Source organism: Platichthys flesus, chromosome 6, assembly GCF_949316205.1.
Source record: "Platichthys flesus chromosome 6, fPlaFle2.1, whole genome shotgun sequence".
Lineage (NCBI taxonomy): Eukaryota > Metazoa > Chordata > Actinopteri > Pleuronectiformes > Pleuronectidae > Platichthys > Platichthys flesus.
Genome location: NC_084950.1, coordinates 19925414 through 19944813, shown reverse-complemented (window position 1 = coordinate 19944813; position 19400 = coordinate 19925414). Strand labels below are relative to the sequence as shown.

The 19400-nt window shown below is 43.2% G+C and overlaps 1 long non-coding RNA gene across 4 annotated transcripts in view; it reads right to left on the bottom strand.

Annotated features, from left to right (window-relative positions):
• Positions 1 to 18947, bottom strand: part of LOC133954819 (uncharacterized) — a 31163-nt gene extending 12216 nt beyond the window's left edge. Inside the window, exons 1-4 of one of the 4 annotated variants that reach the window (XR_009920829.1) lie at positions 18679 to 18947; positions 15364 to 15390; positions 14779 to 14970; positions 6932 to 7212 (exon numbers count right to left, since the gene is read on the bottom strand). This is a non-coding gene — a long non-coding RNA (uncharacterized LOC133954819). Of the gene's footprint in view, positions 1 to 6931; positions 7213 to 14778; positions 14971 to 15363; positions 15391 to 15490; positions 16281 to 18678 lie in introns of those variants that run through there. The other 3 variants (XR_009920826.1, XR_009920827.1, XR_009920828.1) reach the window with 3 other exon arrangements.
• Between the last annotated feature and the right edge of the window lie 453 nt (positions 18948 to 19400).

Sequence of the window (19400 nt, the reverse complement as noted above, 5' to 3'; positions counted from 1 at the left end):
AGGTTCTTCCCAAATCCAAACTGCATCCTTCCACCAGGGTTCGTAGTCATCTATGTGGTAATAATCTTACAAACAAACCAACAAATAAACAAGTGTAGAGTGGTGACAACCTAACTTTTGACGTAGTCCTGAAAATGACCCCAGATTTCATTATGATCTGTAATTCCACTTGAGTGTTTCTCACTGATACTATAGAAGCAATGAATCATTAAAGTTCAACCTCCTTGTCACAACACACAGTGTATTTTGTGACAGACGCATTATTATACTTATGAAAACAATAGGCCACTACTTTATAGTCCTTTTGACCTTTATGAAGTAAATGAGGGCGTTTTCACACCAGAAAGCCCGAACCAAGGTTCTTGTCTTCGTTACATTGTTCACATTGGATTTGGTTAGTTTTAGATTTCACATTCAAATTCAGGGAGCAGAATATGCGTTTGTATCACAACCTCTTGTCGTCATTGGCTGAATCTATTTAAACCTTGTCATACATTTGTTCGTAGACTGGCATGCGTCTGATGTCTGATGTCGATTTAACTATTACGTTGCCCAGATTTTTTTTAATTAAGTCCATAGAAAAAAGTAGTCTGTCCATTGAATGGAGATATCTTTATAGAATTACTATCAGGAATTACTCTTTGAAATGTTAAGCCTGGAGCATCTCAACTGTCATGTTTTAAGAGGAGGGTAAACATGTTCCTGTTTCTGTGTACATTGAGTTAAACGTTTTCACCAAAGGAAGCTTGTTTAAACAACTCCCTGGGGACAAACGGCCAAAACTTCATCGCAGGCTTTTAAAAGAGATCCTTGAAACTTTCACCTTGCTCATTATGGTCTTTATCTGGACACATTTCATTTCAGTTGGGTCGTGCAGTTTGAGTACATGGCTGACATGGTGGTAAAAGCCCCAACACAATACTGCAACATTAGTATTTCAATTAATTGTTAGCAGAGATGGGCCGTATTTCAATTACTTGTATTTGAAATGAGTATTTCAAGTACTTTAAGTATTTTGTAATTTGTATTTGATAGTGCTGATAAAAATCAAATGTAATTTGTAACAAAATACTTTAGTGTGGAGTCATTTTGTATTTAAAATATTCAAAATACTTTCTCCACTAATCAAAAAGCAGTTCACGAGTTCAGTCTTCAGATCTTCAAGTTCAACAGATTGTCTGTCAAGGTAAATATTCTATCTGAGTGTGACAGATGTCAAAGAAGCTTGATGTATAACTTATGTCAGGGTCTGGCTACATTATATAGCCTATCGTAAATACATGGTGATTGTTTTAATATCAAGCTAGCGATCGATGCTAACATGCTAATGACGGTAGCGTGCTGGTTAGGCTAGTGCATAGCTAGTGTTTAGCAAGTTAATTTATCAGTTGAGTAGCTAGCTATAGGAAGAGGGAGATTGGGAGCTAGAATTTTCATTATAACCTTATCAAGAGACGTCTGACCATCTCATCTTGCACTGCATTACAAGTTTTGCTTTATCTTTTCAATGTGAATGTCATAAAGCCATATCAGTGGTTGGGTCTCAAGAACCAAAATGGAAGGATTATTATGTCATAAATATGTCAGTATGAACCTGTATTAGACACTTAACACTGTTATATATAGCTATGCAGCCTACCATGCCACTGGCCAAGGTTCAGTAAAAGAAAAGTAAGTAGGCTACTCACTTGTTAAGTTACCTGCTCACGTTTGTATTGATTTACTATTTAGCTTTTATTTTTATTCATTTCTCTGTGCAGAACTTTATTCACAGTAATTTATTTAGGCTATTTACCTGTGTAAAACTGGTTTTAATTCTCTATTTTGCTTTCATAGTATACATAGGCCTACTGTGTGCTATTCATATGTGATGAATATTTTCTTGCCAAAGTTTTTGGGCTGTTTACTCATTAATACATTTATATATATATATATATATATATATATATATATATATATACATAATCAACCAAGTTGTTGTCTTTTTATAGCTCTGCTTAGTTACACTGACATTCAGTGACTGTTCTTCTTTTTTGTGGGGTTCACCAGAGCTTTGTGTACATTATACATCCCAAACCTGAATGCTCTGCTATACCAAATTGTGTTAAAACCGAAAATCCAGAAAAAGTATTTCCTATATTTATATATATATTACATTTTCTGCTACCAGTATTTTGTATTTTATTTTAATACATTTATTTGAGGGGTATTTTGTATTTTGTATCAAAATACATTTTGATGTATTTTTGCCCATCTCTGATTACAGTTACAGAATTGTTTATAGATTGCTCGAATGATAGCTCGTCTCCAACGCATGCAAACAGTTCATATTTAAATGTAGAATTTAACTTCACAACAGCTGTTAGCAAAGACAACAGGGTCAGCAACATGCCTGAAAGAGGGTCATTGATAGGACTGGAACGACAAACATTTTTGCGTTTTGAGTTTCTTTGTTATTGTTTCCAAACATCCCTGTTTCTGCCCATCCAGACAAAAATGCTTTCCTGGTGTATTCATACAAAAACAGGGCCAAAAGCTTTTTCAAACCTAACATTCTCATCAGATCTATAGCTCTGGAGTAGTGTGGACAGGAAGTGCATCTGTAGCAACGTTTTCAAACGATGGTGTAGTAGTGTGAATTGAGCCTTAAAAAAATTTGCTTTAGATAAATGTAAACTTTTCCCAGGCTCTTCCTTTATGATCATACCCTTATATCCTTATTTAAACACCAGAAAGAAAATGAAATGTTTTATTGTGGCTGGTATGATCGATCACATATATCTTAAACACACACACAAAAAAAAAATGGATGGTTGATTTTGTAATGTTCTCGTCCACCTACACACACCAACAATGCCCCTCTCCTTCTACAGAACAAAAACTAAATGCAAATGAAACAACCCCCCCCCCCAACACACACACACACACACACACACACACACACACACACAAACACACAAACAATTAATGCCCACATCTGATCTTAACACGACTTCAGTTCAACATAGAGGCTTGACGTGGTGGGTCGTTGGGTGAAGACCAGGGAAAACATTGATTCCCATACAAGTAATAATTTTATGGGAAGAAATTGCTACTGCATTTCAAATTATGTTTTGCTCACAGAATAAAAAATCTATCTCTGATATCTGTCTTACCACGTATGTCTCTCACTGATCAATTTATGGAAAAAGTCAACCACATAACTTGTGGTTACGTCAACATGTGCAGATGTAAAAAAGTCGGTTAAGCCACACTCTGATCTCTCCCTGGATATATCTTTAAGATGAATTCATAAATAAATATTAATAAAATAGTATGAATTAATATTATCTTTATACAATGTATACTGTGTGCGCTGAATTGTTAGCGCAGTGTTGTTCGTAACTCTGACTTTTGCATCCTGTGGCCTGCTAGCCCATTGGTCTCAGTTTTAACCGTGATGTCATCTCCCTATACATAACTTTGGACTGGCAGCTTGTTGTGAACAAGAGGGAAAGATTGTTGCTGGGTATTTAGGCACATGCTGTGATTTGTCATACACAGGTGGGGGTGACATCAGGCTAGAAACGCTCGCTTAACACTTTGTTTCAGGTCAAACTTTCTGCGTGATATACTTCAGATGGTATGAGGGAAAATGAAAAGTCCAGCAAATGCTGTATTTCACAGTAGTTATTGATGTTGTATATTTAGAACTGTTTAAGCAGTTAAATAATCAAACGTCATGAGACAATATAATGGAAGCTTAATGATTAGATTACGGGTATATCCTCAAATCACTGTTTTACTGTGCCTTCACCTGTACTCAGTCTAAGCAGTGTTTAAATATATGAGTTAAAGCAGCCATAAACAGTATAATATTTCACTACAGATACATGATTCCAGAGTGTTAACATCAGGTTAGCAGCTTAAACTGTTGGACACAAACTCTGACCAATTCCCTCAGTTTGATTGAGAATCATAATGATTCAATGTCGGAAATATTCTGAGCGCAGTTCACAAGAGGGACGCAAAGACGTGAGCATCCCGTTTACTGAAGTGATCAGAGTAAAGGCAATGAAGCAAACACCAAAATAAACAACACATAATTTGAGTAAAGCTCCTGCAGCCTACAGCCAAAATACTGTGGCTTTGTGCTGCGACTACAAACACAAGAAAATGAGGACTCTACTTAACCAGTTATTCTTATGTACATTTAAAAGGTTAATTTACATATCCCATTAAACATTGTTTCATAGGGGTCTCTCACTGCGTAGATATAAACGCTCGCTTAACACTTTGTTTCAGGTCAAACTTTCTGCGTAATATACTTTAGATGGTATGAGGGAAAATGAAAAGTCCAGCAAATGCTGTATTTCACAGTAGTTATTGATGTTGTATATTTAGAACTGTTTAAGCAGTTAAATAATCAAACGTCATGAGACAATATAATGGAAGCTTAATGATTAGATTACGGGTATATCCTCTAATCACTGTTTTACTGTGCCTTCACCTGTACTCAGTCTAAGCAGTGTTTAAATATATGAGTTAAAGCAGCCATAAACAGTATACTATTTCACTACAGATACATGATTCCAGAGTGTTAACATCAGGTTAGCAGCTTAAACTGTTGGACACAAACTCTGACCAATTCCCTCAGTTTGATTGAGAATCATAGTGATTCAATGTCGGAAATATTCTGAGCGCAGTTCACAAGAGGGACGCAAAGACGTGAGCATCCCGTTTACTGAAGTGATCAGAGTAAAGACAATGAAGCAAACACCAAAATAAACAACACATAATTTGAGTAAAGCTCCTGCAGCCTACAGCCAAAATACTGTGGCTTTGTGCTGCGACTACAAACACAAGAAAATGAGGACTCTACTTAACCAGTTATTCTTATGTACATTTAAAAGGTTAATTTACATATCCCATTAAACATTGTTTCATAGGGGTCTCTCACTGCATAGATATTTTTGATTGTATCTGTCCAGGTTTTGACCTAAGCTCTGAGATTTCTGTAACTGGAGTTTAGTTTACATCCTTTGGAGAGAAAACAAATTCAAAATTTAACAGCAACATTATTCTACCAAAGGAATAATCCCAATGACATCTGTTTACAGTGTGTGTGGTGGATTATCCTGATGATTGGGAACACTCTCTATTTAAAATTGTCAATGCTCTGAACAAAACAGAAGGAAAATTTCAGTTGTGGTCAGTTATTTTGATTGTTTTGAACACAATGATTATTCATAAATACCATACGTGTATTGTAGAAATGCAGATTCTTTTGGTTTAGATATTTCCATTTCTGATATTTTTGCCTCAATTCAAACACAGTGGTGGTAAATGGAATTTTCTTTTTTGTGCCCAGAGCGTTGACACTTTGTCATTGTGTTTGGTGGATTATCCTGATGAATGGTGACACTGGTCATTTAAATGTAAAGAACAACCCAATTTCCTCTGTTGTATTTGGATGAAGGCAAATATATCAGGGATGGAAACTTAAAAACCAAAAAGATCTACATGTCCATAGCCAACTTGGAATGTGTATAGAAATAGTGAATGAAAACAATTTAGCATAACTTTGGCTTTGTTCATTTTCTGGACAGAAAGCTATGACCCAACCCTGCTGTCATGACAATTTATATTGACAATTGGTTGCGGATTGAAAATTCAAATGTGTGTTATGTTACAAAGATGTATGTTGTAGCCAACTGTTTATTAACGACTTTTCCACTGGTGTTTTTTTTTTTATCTACACAGCACATGCACACATGCTAAAACATCTGTGAAAATCAATTTTGTTGCTGTTATTGGGCAAAGAGTAAGACCACATGTTTATCAAACCGAGTGGGAGGGGCTTGCAAGGAGCACATGACGCACTATCAAATGAAAGGTCTCCGCAGAGGTCAAGTCCAATGACCCTTATCAAATCAGCACTCATACAACGACATGATCCTATTTTGTATTCACTTATATTTGATCTCCCCTGCTGGATCGCCAGTGCAAATGGAAAATAACTAACAAACCCCCGCATGAAGAAACAGGGAGGGATTTTTTTTATAATTCGAATAGCCACATGGACTTTGTTCCTTATGACAGTGCTGGGACAAGGACGAGAAGAGGTAACGTGATGAGGTGTGGCGGGACCTGTCTACGAAATGATGACTCACACTGACTAGTGACAGAGCAGGTACTTGGGAGGAGACTTTACAGCTACGGCATGCTGCCAAAACCCGAAGAGGGCAAAAGCAAATACAGTGCACGCTACAGTCAGTCACACACACGGACACTCACTCCTGCTCAATAGACATTTATAATCACTGGCTATACTTTTGTCCATCTTGACACCCAAGACACAGCTCAATAAGCCAGCCACTGAATCTAACTGCAACCAGGGGATTTCACACATTATAAACATTGGCCTGGACACATGTTTTTGCCTGTGTAGTAAATATGATAAGATATAGTGTAGATTTCTCTGATAAATGGTTGAGTTGTGTTGAAGATTCGGGACAACAAAACAAAAAACCATACTAATCTAATTTTGGATATTACACCAGACATGACAGGACACTTATCTCGCCAACACACACCACCAACAATTGTCGAGATTTCCCAGGTGTGCTACATGGCTTTTTTATTATAACTTTACGCATCATTTGTGGATGAGTTTACAGAGCGTCTCAGTGCATCAAAGCAACATTAATGTTCCATGTTAAAGAGAATAATTAAACATGTGGGGAAAAAACTAATTCATGACGTTTGTAGACCATTTTAGGTCTGCGATAAGTTGATATAAAAGAAGAAGACTAGGAAATCCAAGCATGTGAGCCTCTGCGCAAGACACATGCAACGAACGAGCCTTATATACGCAAAATGCAAATTATGGTGCGATTCGGGTTTGACGTCATCCTGCTTATTATCTCACATATCTCGGGCCGTAAATTACCTGTTGTCGGGATGAGGAAGAAGTGGGAGGAGGGGGGAGTTCGGTATCCTTTTTTTTTCTGTCCTTGCACTCCTCGTTGAAAACATCCATAAGTGTGGGTCTCCCCATTTTTCTCCTCCGGTGCACAGCTGGAGGCTCCAACAGCGTCATCGTCATCATCATCATCATCATCATCATCATCATCATCATCATCATGGGCAGCAGCAGCAGAAGCGGGGTCGACACAATTCGCCAGGTTTCCACCTTTGTCCTTCTGTTATGGTTTTGCATGTTGTTGCCTCCTGTAAGACAGAAAAAACAAAAAGACGCATGGTGAAATGTAACCGTCTGCACAGATGCAGTCTGCATTGTGAAAGTGTGTTGCCATACGTTTCACGGTTTCAAGTAGTTTTTGTGTTTGCTGTTTTTACACTACACAGCTGTGACTATCTGAACCTCATGCAAGGATTGACCGAAAAAGCACAGCTTTTAAAAGGGATAGTTCACAGAATAAAAGAAAATTCACCCATCATCGTCTCACCATTATGCCGATGGGGGGGTGGGTGAAGTGTTGAGTCCACAAAACACTTCTAGAGGCTCAGGGTTAAACTTTGTTGCAGCAGAATCTGATGAAATTGAAGTAAATTTTCATCTTCAGACGTAATAAAACCACAGAACCCTCACCACACTAATCTCGATCTAGATCTGCAACCCCATCCCTTACCAGTTGAGATCCTTCAGCGCCAGCCATTGGCCCAAGTGACAGAAATGGCTACAGCTGACATACAAGGGGAACTGGAGCTGATTCTCAACAGTGTGGCGCCAGACGTACTGGAGTTAGGGTGAAGGCTGGTAGGGGTCACAGAGGGTGTCAATATTAACATTAAGCTACATCCTGTGATGTCTTTTCAAGGAAGCGAGCTGACTCCCGACCAACAGGGGTAGATGGCAAGCCTGCTACAGCATGGACAAATGTGTTTTCAAGCCGCACTGGGATTGTGAGACACAGATACCAGGCTGCAAACCTGCTGCAGAACATCCTGGACAGTTGTGTGGTGAGGGAGAGTGCAAGCCCTTGGGCAGCTGTTACGACCCTGTCGGTTGTAACAGCAGCCACTGTTGTATTTGTCAAGAAAGGGGATGGAAGCTGCTGATTCTGTGTAGACTATAGGACGCTTACCCCCTACCCTGCATCGAGGAGTTATTGACTGGACTCAAAGCTGCCAGATGGTTTTCCACACTGGACCTGGCAAGCGACTATTGGCAGGTAGGAATTGACCTTCTGACAGAGAGAAGACTTTCTTTACCACACCTTTCGGCTGGTACGAGCTTGAACGGATGCAATTTGAAACATTTGGTAAATGACTCCCTGTTGATTTATCTGGATGATGTTGTTGTGTTTTCACTTGATTTTCAAATTCATGCACGACACCTGTGCAGAAAATATTTCCTTGGCTAAATTATCCCTTTTTCATACCTGCTTTTTCCAAGATCGCAAGGCCATTAAATGCTCTGACACACATTTAAAGAAAAAGGCAGCTCCGGTTAGCTAGTCTCCAGAGTGCCATCAAGCTTTTGACCATCTAAAAAGAGCAGTGTTAAATGCACCTGTCCTGAGAGCGAGTAAATGCTAATGCAAGCCCTCATCCAGGCCTACAATAACACAACAGGTATGACCCTGCACTATGTGGTGTTTTTGGGAGACACACTCACTACCTGTGGACAGCTAAGAAGCAATCACAGCACAGACAAGAAAGGGGTCAGGCAGGTTACAACAAACAAGCCAAGCTGGCACCTCTGCTGTGGTGGTCTCGTTAGTGGTCAAAAGAGAACCCCCCATATCTGACCAGCCACACCAGTTGCCCCCTCCCAGTCGGTGGCTTCCTGGTTTGATCGTAAGCTCTACCCAGCCACTGGAAGCACACACAAGAGACCCAGCTCCGGCTGAACCACCTGACCCTCAAGAAGGACCAGCAGCCCTCATTGGTGAGCCTGAGCAGCCCAATGGCCGGGAAGACCATTATTAAACAAGGAGGGATAAACGGCTGCTATAAGTTAAGTAAAGGAAAGTGACCAAGGAAACGTGCGCTTGCGCAAAGAACCCCCCCCCCCCCCCCCCCATGACTAGAACATTGCCCTTACTGAATTTTCTTACCCAAAAAAGACATTTGGATTTTAGTAGCCCCACTGCAAGAACAATCGTCTGTTTTGTTAAATTAATGCTGGTTATTATCTACCAGGGAACATTTGAGTAATTTCAGCAAGTTTAATACTAATTTTTTTAAACCTTTTGGATTTATCCATCAAGTGTTTATATATTTTTTAAATGGCTGTCTTTCATTTGTTTTAGTTTTAGTTTTTATCCTGTGGTATTTTACTGTTATTAAATACATTTTTCAAAGGACCTGCCATGTTGATTTCGTTTCCTAACAATGAAATCAACTTTTGTTGCTGGTAATACAGAAAAAGAACCTCACACACACATGCACATGTGTGACACAAAAAGGAACTATATCAGAAAAGACTGACAGCCCTGGTACAAATCCACACAGTAAATCCAAGAGTCTATATGTCAACCATAAGAGACAGATAAGGTTAACTCACATCCGCAGTCATTAAACAGAGAGCCTCCCTTGTCCTGCACGCAACTCTGGCTTTAGGCATTAAAAACGCCACAGAGAAAGACAGGTCAGAGGTCACGCTGTTGTTTTGCTTTGTCACGTAAAGCTCGATAGTGGTCCTGCTCTACAATACGTTTTGGGCCGCTTGTGTGGATGCGTATCTCCCGGTGACCAACGTGGAACAGGCGGGTTCACGCAGCTGCAGCCTGCGCGGATCTCACCGGGTCAGGGCTTGGGTTACACCACGTCACTCGCGGAGACACACCTGTTAGTTTTTTTATTTGTCATTTTCTTCCTTTAAAAAAAAGGCGTGTGCGTCTTGCTCACCTTTTTTTTAACTCACCAATTGTCTTTTCTGCAAACTCTACGTCGTCGCCAAAACGCAGAGTTGACCACCCATCTAACACGCTCTTATTCTGATTTCATTTTCATCACTTTCTGCTCCATGACGTGCACTTTTTTTTCCCATCATGACGTTATATTTTCTCGCCAAGCTTCAGGGCCTGTACCTCCTATGGCTTGCTGCGTAAAAGGGGAGGGGGCTCATATTCCACCCCGGAGATAATTTATTATTGAGCCTCCTATTTGGCCCTATAATGCAACATGAATTATGATTATTCACATTAATGCTCTGTGGTACAGTTTCGGGACAACGATTCTACAACAAGCTGGGCATCACTTCTTCTTCTCCTTCCCTAATTGAGTTGCAACTCCCTTTGCTCCTTTTACTCTGTGTTTCAAAGTGGGAAATGCTCATCTCTGGGTTTTGTTTTCATCGCGGAGATCACTGTTACACACAAACATACTCTCTCTCTCTCTCTGGCTGCTTTTGCTGTGCCGCAGAACTATATGGAGGGGACCAACAAGCTGCAGACATGTTCGTTTTCTTCTCCTCCCTTTGTTTTTGTTTTGAGTCCATTGAGTGAACGGGCGAAGTCGTGTCTGTGCGTGTGTCTGTGTGTGTGTGTGTGTAGGGGGGGGGGGTTACGATGCTTGAGGTGGATTCACAAAACTGGGAGGGAGACACTTTTGCGTTTGCTTGGTGGGATGGGGGTGTTCGCGCACACACACACACACATTCACACACACACACACACATAGAGTCGCTCGGTCACATATGAGGCAGCGATTGCAGCTGTTCCTCATCCTCATCCCTCCCCATCTGCCAATATAGGCTTCTCCCTATGATAGGATGATGGCCATGCTGGGGAATCCCTTGCATATCGTCCTTACAGGTGTGTGTGTGTGTGTGTGTGTGTGTGTGTGTGTGTGTGTGTCTTTGTGTGTGTTTTGTGTTTCTAACATTTTTTGGGGACGGGTTGGGGGGTTCCGTGACATCCAAGTGGCACCCCACCCTCCAACAACACACACACACACACACAAACACACACACACACACCTCCCATGTTTTGACCACGTGCTACTTGTGTGCCTTGCAAAGGGTCTCTCCCCGTGTTGACACTCTGCTCTGCTGTGCAGGGGCCACTGTCTCCCGGGCTCTGGGGGTGTATTTGGCTGCATTGATGACTTAATCTCACATGATTTCAAGTTTTGGGTCCGAAAACATGTTTTTTAGTTTTTGATATGAACACCAAAAACATTTGTTTTTTTACCTCGCAAGAGTTTGAGCAAAAACTTGGGCGCGACTTGGCTGCAGATCTGTGCCACAATTTCTAACAAAGACCTAAACTGTTGACGAGAAGAAAAAAAAGATGACACACGCATAGGGCTGAAAAACAACCCTGACAAAAGCGCCCCTGCTATGGCAATGACGGAAATGACAAGAGTAAATAACGACAACAATATTGCAAAAATAAAATTCGAGCAGAAAAATGAAACAAGCCCTTTAGAAAAGGAAAGGTTGTAAAATTCCAAGAGTGGAGCCGCGTCTACCGATGTCGAAGTCTCGGCGATTGCGCCCTCCGCAAATGCTTTTTGGGGTAAGGGCTTCCCAGATTAATAGTTATGAACAGCAAGCCCAGACCGCAAAAAGATTCGTGAAGGACATGGTCATCCGCTGCTCCGACGGAGACTCCGTGACACCTGCTCTTCTTTTCGCTTCCGTGAACGCATCTCCCATCCCAGCTCGGTTGATTGTATCTCCAGCCATCGGCAACCCGAGGCGAGTGTGTCCCTCCAACACACATGCGCGCACACACACTAGGAGGAGAGGATGGATGGATGGAGGATGGAGAGAAAGAGAGAGAGAAGGGGGGCTCCGGGTGCCAAGGATGCTGCCGCTGCAACCGAGAAACTGTCCAAGGTCCTTGCGCTTTGATTTCCTCCACTCCTTCACCAGTTTGAATTCTCCTCTATCTCGGCTCTCCTCCCTCATCCATCCCTCTACCCTTGCTTCCTCTCTCTCCCTCATAATTTCCTCTCCTTGCTTTTTCTTCCGTTCCTGTTTTTTATCCAACCGCGCTCGGTTGTGTGCAAAGCCCGTGTGATCACTGGAAGGTGTGCATCGATGCGTTCTGTTGTCAGTGTGCTCCCTCTCTCCCTCTCTCCCTCTCTCTGTGTATAATATTCCCTGGTCCGTGAGGGTGTGTGTCTCCCTATAGTGAAGTGCTGGCTCTCTGCAGCCGCTCCAGAGCTCTGGGTGAGGAGGGAGCAAGGCTGTAAACTGCTGGCAATAAATAGAGAGCAGGGAGGGATCTGATTGGAGCAAACCAAAACTCGTCATCAACCAACCGGCGTCTCGCTCATATAGGGACCCCCCTTTTTGAAAGAAAAAAAATAAATAGACAGCGCTCACCAAATTGTGATCTATACCAGGAGAGTGTGGACTTATGGGCATTGATATGGGGCATCAGCGTTTATTGCGACTGTCCCTTAAGATGTATTTACATTTTTCTTCTTTTTTTACGCGCTTGCAGGGGGCGTCTGAAGCGAGGCTGCGCTGACGGAGCGTGGTTGAAAACGGTTTATATCGTGATAAATAATACAACAATGACAGTATCAAAATACTGATACAGATCTAGGAAAGCGACATGGGGCCATTTTCACCTCATCACAAAGAACGAGCTCTTTTCTGTCCTCGTTGCAGATGCAAACATATCAAAGCAAAAAAAATGATATGACAGTGAAATTCAGAAATGCAAAGTGTGGGAAGCTTCGCACAGAAACTCCACCCCGCGTCACAACAGACCAAGAAGCATCTGAGGCGACTCCTGGCCACCTAAAGAGTTCCCCGGAGGGTACCAATGTAAAACATATATATATATCGCAGGGGGGTATCCAGCTCCGGACTGCAACTTCACCTTTTTAAGCTTGAGACCAAACACAATCACAGTAATATATTGCTGCATCGGATTTAACTTAACAAAAACCACAACACGTTACTTAGCATCACAGTCAGGAGAGTTCATACATCACTCACTCTCACACTCTGAGTTCAAACCATCTTTAATAGGATTTCTTAAGTCAAATTTAGCAATGGAATAATGGAATAGATAGAATAAACTTACCTGATTTCCCCCTCAAACGGTTCCATTCATTTAGTTCAGTGGCCATTGCAACATCCTCCTATAATATAAACAAGCCTCAACTTCCCCTCTGCACCTGCAACTTATTGCACATATACCGAGGTGGAGGCCGGGTCACGATCTGGATCCAGACCCCCTCTTGTACCCCCCTCCCTTGATTGTACAAGGTGTGATGTCGAACTAATATACCCCCCCCCCTCCTCTCTCTCTCTCTCTCTCTCTCTCTGTGTCTGTCTGTCTCCCTCCCTCCCTCCCTCCTTCCATCCTCCTCTTCCTCTCTCTCTCTCTCTCTCTCTCTCTCTCTCTCTCTCTCTCTCTCTCTCTCTCTCTCTCTCTCTCTCTCTCTCTCTCTCTCTCCCTGCCTCACTGTCACTGATGAAACTCGTCTGCATTTTAGTTGGTGTGCCAGCAGGCAGTGAGGGCTCAGAAATAAAATAACAAGCCCAGGGAAAAGAAAGGAGATATTTGGGATTGAAGGGGGGTTAGAGCTTATAAAAAATCTGAAAGCCCACCCTAGAACTCCACTTTCCCCACCCTATCCATCCCGCTATGCCCGCCACCCTCCCCACTGTGGATGTATATATTTTTATTGTTAGTATTGTTATTATTGGGTGGTCTCTCCATTTGCAGCCCAGTCAGTCACGATTCTCCCCCCACCGTCTGCACTGCACAGTGACTGCCTCTCTCCTGACGCAGCCAACTCGCACATTACTCACTTTAGCAGTCACGACTCGGGGATCCGTGTTGTTTCCACCGAAATTACAGGCGCGCTTTTGAATTATTGAGCGAGACCTCTCTTTTCGCTCTCGAGTCGGTGTATTTTCTCTGTTTTTGAGCGATGAGGAATTTAGTGTTTCTTTATTTGGGTGCGCTCGCGTATGTATGTGGGGTGTTTCGCAGGTGAAGTGTAAGTAGTATTTTGGACATCATAAGACAGGTGGTCATTGTTTTTTTTATTTTCTATGCACCTCTGACACGCTAGTCTCGTAGCCTGCATGCAGACCTGCACAGACTGGGATTGAAGGGTGCGAGCGCGCAGGTCCGGCATGTGTCCCAGTCGGGCTGCCGAACTGTGCAGACGCCTGTAGCCTACTCAATCTTCTCTTCCGTCAAAGTAGCCAATTCACCGATGGTGCCTATTTGAACGAGTGGCTTCCATCCTTCAAACTCCTCCGACGCTCCTTTCGTTTCCTGCACGGAAATGGTTGTGGAAAGATCTTCGGAACTAAAGCCACCTGCTGAACACTTTAGCGCAAAGGGAAAGAAGCCGCGGTTTTGGAGAGGCTGAAGAAATCAGACTGAGTCCTTCATGGTTTGGTCAGACACGGGAGGAAATTACGGGACTGACGTGAGCCGGAGAGGAAGAGTTGGTCCAAGTCAGTCCGGCTGCTACCTCTCTCTTCTCACTCTATACCATTGTCTCTCTCTTTCTCACTCGATGTCATTGTCTCTCTCTCCCTATCTCTCTATCGTTGTCTCTCTCTCTCACTCTCTCTGTTCAAACTGCACAGGCGGGAAAAGGCTCCGTTATAACACAATTTTCGTCCCAAATGTCTCCCCTCGAATTATAAAAGAGGCGGTGGCGCGTCATTATGTCTCCTCAGGCGTCGCTTCAATAAAAGAGGTAGTCGCTCAGAAATAGATGCATGTTGGTTTCCAAACAGGAGTAAATAAAGCTTTTGCCTGCCAGGAAACAACCCCCCTCCGCAGCCACTCGCACGCGCGCACACACGCAAATCATACAAACAGCCAAAACAATCACCAGTAACAGCCCACTACCGCCACTTGGTGTGGTTTCAGCACCATTGCTGCTGGACAGCTCCTGGGTTTCCCCCGTGATGCGGTGCGCCGGTTCTCTGCTGCAGCAACAGCTCCTTCACTCCCGTCTCTCCTCCTCTTCCTCCTCCTCTTTTTTCTCCTCATCCAGCGGCACTCCTCTGTCAGTACGACTCCTCTAAATAAACAAAAAAGACAAGAAAACGGTGGGAAAGAAGTCCTTGAGCACTCATCAGAAAAGGGTTACCCTCACTTTCGCGGTTAACCAAAAAAATAAATAAATATGTTACAGATACTCAACAGCGCTAACAGACAAAGGGAGTTTTGCACTTGCTTATTTACCAAAAGGGATGATTCCTACTCTACAGGAAGATTTGATCAATATGCTGTAGTTCTACAGTCAAAAATAAAGCATACACGTATAAAGCCCATGTCTGCACGACAGGGAGTCTGATGTGTATTAGCGTGCATGAGACAGGAGAGGAGTAGCAAAAGCATGCAGCATACGCAAAAAACAACAACACAAAAGTAGACGGAATTTTAACGTTTCATATGCACGAGTCTCACTCACCGTGGTGCAGCGAGTCCTCTCCCTAGACTGGCGAGAGAAACAGAGAGAAAAGGTTGAGATGTCAGTGCCAAGTGAGCCAGATATGCAACAGATTAAGTCCTCCATTAGTTATTATGTGTAGGCTTACAGTGTTACGTCCAAGTTTTCTCGGGATCGCCTCCTTTTTTTTATACAAGTGATACCGGTCAGTCTATTTCTGGCGCACCATCAAAACTATGCTTCTATTTTTAGGTCACAGTGAAAGGAAGGATAATAATAATAGGAAAAAACACTCACAACGGCATCGCTTAAAAACGTTACGTGAAGTGCAAGTAAGGGAGATTAATTGTGCCTCTCCAACTCTGCACAGGAGACACGATATCCCTCCGTTGCATCATTGCAGTCATTTTTTTTTTTTGGAACCCAGTGTGCCTCCACCAGCCGCACCACAAGCTCCGTCTCTCCCAGAAATCTCACTACACTTCCCCCTTCCTAAACAACTGAAGTGTGGAACTCGTCGTCGTCGCCAGTATCATCGACTATCTGATGTCTTGTCGCCTTCATCAGAAGCTTCTCGTCCCGGTGTCACTTCAGCAGCGAGAAACTCATGAACGCAAAAAAGACATACAGCTTCAAATACTAAGGAACATAAAACGATTTGTTCTTTCAGCCGATGGGGCGTTGTGAGAAAATTTGCAATTAAGCTTTGCTGACGAGAAGGAAAGAAAATAATAAATTAAAAAGGCCATTTTTGTTGAAGGGCTGCGTCAGTTACTAGGCATTGACGTCACGTTCAGATTCTCTCACTTTACAGCCCGTGGAGCCTGATTAAAGACGTTGCCGCTCTATGATCAGCTTCTCGCAAAATGTGCCATGGAGAGAAAAATTAATGACAAAAATATAAGAGGATATTACAGAGGGTGGTGTGGGCTCGGAAAGTGTATCTATGGAGCGGGTTATCTCCTTGTGAAAACCCTCCTCTAGCATCTGGGTTTCCACCCCCCTCCTTCCCTCCCCTGTCTCCAAGCCTTGGTGCTGTTTTGGTCTGGCTATGTGTTTTTTTTTTTTGTTTGTTTCTTATCCCAGCAACCACTGCATTTGGCGAACACAACACTGCATCTTGGAGCCGAGGGGAGAGGGGAGAGGAAAACACAGCGAACCGAGCCGATGCCTCCTCCATCCAATGTATTCACTCGGTCGTGCCCACGCACTAGACCCCGCTCATCCATGGAAATAGACCCACGGGGAACGCACACGCAAAGGCGCACAAAACAAACATCCCTCTACAGTATGTTCCGTTTCTCACCCCACCTCCCCTGTCACATCTATAGCGCCCTTATTGCAAGTCCTTCTCCATACTGCACCCCACGCCGTCCATCTGTGCTCGTGCCGCGTGGAGATTCGTGAGACTTTTCGGGATGGGATGGGGTGCTGTGCACTGAGGAGGATGGAGTGGAGGGATTTTTAGAGATGGAATTGGTTAGACTGCCGTCAGTGGCAGCCTCGAAAAGTCGACTGTGAGGAGGGAAAGGGCTGCGCCCGACGCATCGGTTTGTGCTATTTTTATCCCTGCCTGTAGGCCAACTGTATGTCCGTGACTGCTGGCGAGTGCCTGTATAGGGACATGCACACACACACGCACACTCAGCGGATTGAGCAGGTCCTCATCTACACTATATCACAACAGTTTCAAAGAGAACACGGTCAGTTTGATGCCCTAAATATTTTGTTATCTTTCTTCTGGTTTAGCTCTTTTTTGAGCCAATGAGTCAGTCAAGCCAAAAAGACGAGACGATTGTCAATATCTTATATACTGACACAAGCACAAGCATCAACCCCACAAACCTCCCTACACAGAGAAAGTGTACACAAGCACTGTTCCCAGTTGTCCACAATCATCAAACAGGGAGTACTAGTATCAATGGGAATTGCAGGCGAGGTTCCTCAGAGCTATATACTAAACCAACGCCAGGTGTCGACAAACTCAGCCAGAGATCCCCCTTATTCTACATCCTTAACCACCCAAACCACCTTTAAAAAGTATGCCCTCCTGACTCCATCAAGTTGCAGCAGACTTGTTTATTACTGAAGTCCGACTTTGTCCGACTTCATTTGAGACTGAGAGAGCTCTAAAATAGTCTGCAAGTCTCATATTGCGACAAAATATGAGAACGAGATGTGCAGAGAACCACACTGACTTTTACAAACCAACTCACAGATGAACAAAGACTACCCACACTGAAATTAAGCATTTTTACATTATGTTGGTGGCAACAGTAAATTGACTTTGTGGATACATTATTCTGTGAAACTGGTAGAACTCCTAAAACAAAGTTCTACTTAGTTCTTCTGAACTCGGCTTCGACACGCGCATGAGGTGCTGTCCGTGGTGCTGAACAGCTCGGTCTGTCTTTAGTGTCGATGTATCTAACGTCCACAACGTCCCCCCGTTTAAACTGAAAACATAGTGTCATTCACACCACACAAGTCGGATATAATACAGGATTTGGAAATGCACCATACACTGCTGCCTTGTAAAAAAAAAAAAAAGGAGACAACATGTAACCCTTGGGTGGCTGGCAACACGTTTGGATTGACACAAGTCCGCTGCAAAAAGTTGTTTACAAGGGGGGAACTAAGGCGCATGAAATTAAAGAACGAGCTCTGTCTTGTTACACATATACATGAATGACGCGCTGTCACACTCTCTCTGGTAGAAACCTGTGTTGCCATAACAGCCGGACACGTCACCGATTTTACGCCTGGAAGCAGAATCAAAATAATTTATATTCTCCCAAACTTTCCTCCTCTCTCTGTTTCTCCAATAGTTGTTACTAAGGCATCTGAGCAGAGAAGGCAGCCTAAAGCAGAGGATCCCCAACACGTGAAACTCCTACGCACTACCGCAGCCCGCTCTCTTGGAGTGTCTGCAAAATCCCTCCGATGCCAATACGCACCCACAATAAAAAAAATAACCTTCCTGAATACAGTTCCCACTGCCGGATTGCCCTTTGTCCCACAACACTCATGTGTGTTTCACGGGCAGCCAATAGGAGATATTATTTGAATAAAATTGTCACAAACGGGCATGTATGCTTTTCAATCAAATTACAGACAAGCTGAGATTATTGAGATCATTGGGTCAAATACATGTATTCAGACTAGCCGGATTTTGGATGCGCGTTCCCTGACATTCTGCATTCCTGCTCCTGAGAGATCAAGCGGTCATTTCTCGAGTCCCAAAATATGCAGGCATGGTGTAATTGTAAAACTCCCCTGACTAGTACATCACATTCTGTCTCAGGATTCGCACCATCTACAGAAGAACGCACTTACCTTTTGATTTTCCCCCTCTTTTTTTAAACTCTTTTTAACAGTCTGAGGCAGACGATGGAGACAGTGGGAGAGAGCAGGGCAGCTGACACTCTCTCCTCCTGCGTCAGGACAGAAAAAGCAGGTCAGTCCGATGAGCGTCGTCTCCCACTTCTGTCAGAGATTGAAATATTTGGCACTGCCATTCAGGATTCAGGGAGCAAATGGAAGAAGGGTTGGGTGGTAGTGCTGCTGGGAGGGGGTGCAGGGTTTGGGATTGGATAGGTGGCGGTGGATGAAGAGGAGGGGGGGGGGGTGTACACAGAGTTACAAAAGTGAGACAGCCAGCTGATGGAAAGAGCGCGCCAAATCAGTGGGACTTTACGCATTTGGGGAGGAGGCGCGCCACACGACTCTACTGTGTGTGTATGTGTGTGAGTGTGCGGGCACGCGAGCGCGCGTGTGTGAATGACTGCCAGACTGAGACGGAAAGCATGAATGGGGCAGGGGAAGCTCGAGTAAATGGTCGGCGCTTGTTATCGGCGCAAATCTGCAGCCGGGAAGCGAAAATAAAAACCTTGGGTAATTTAAAAAGCAACGAGGACTGAGGTAAAGTAAAAGCACCGGAAGAGCAGAGAAATGCAGTTAATTCATATTTGAAGAAAAGAAATGTGGAAATCTAAGGGAGTGGAGAAACACTCCCGATTCAACAGAGTGATCGCTTTGGAAAAGTGTCTCGACAACCA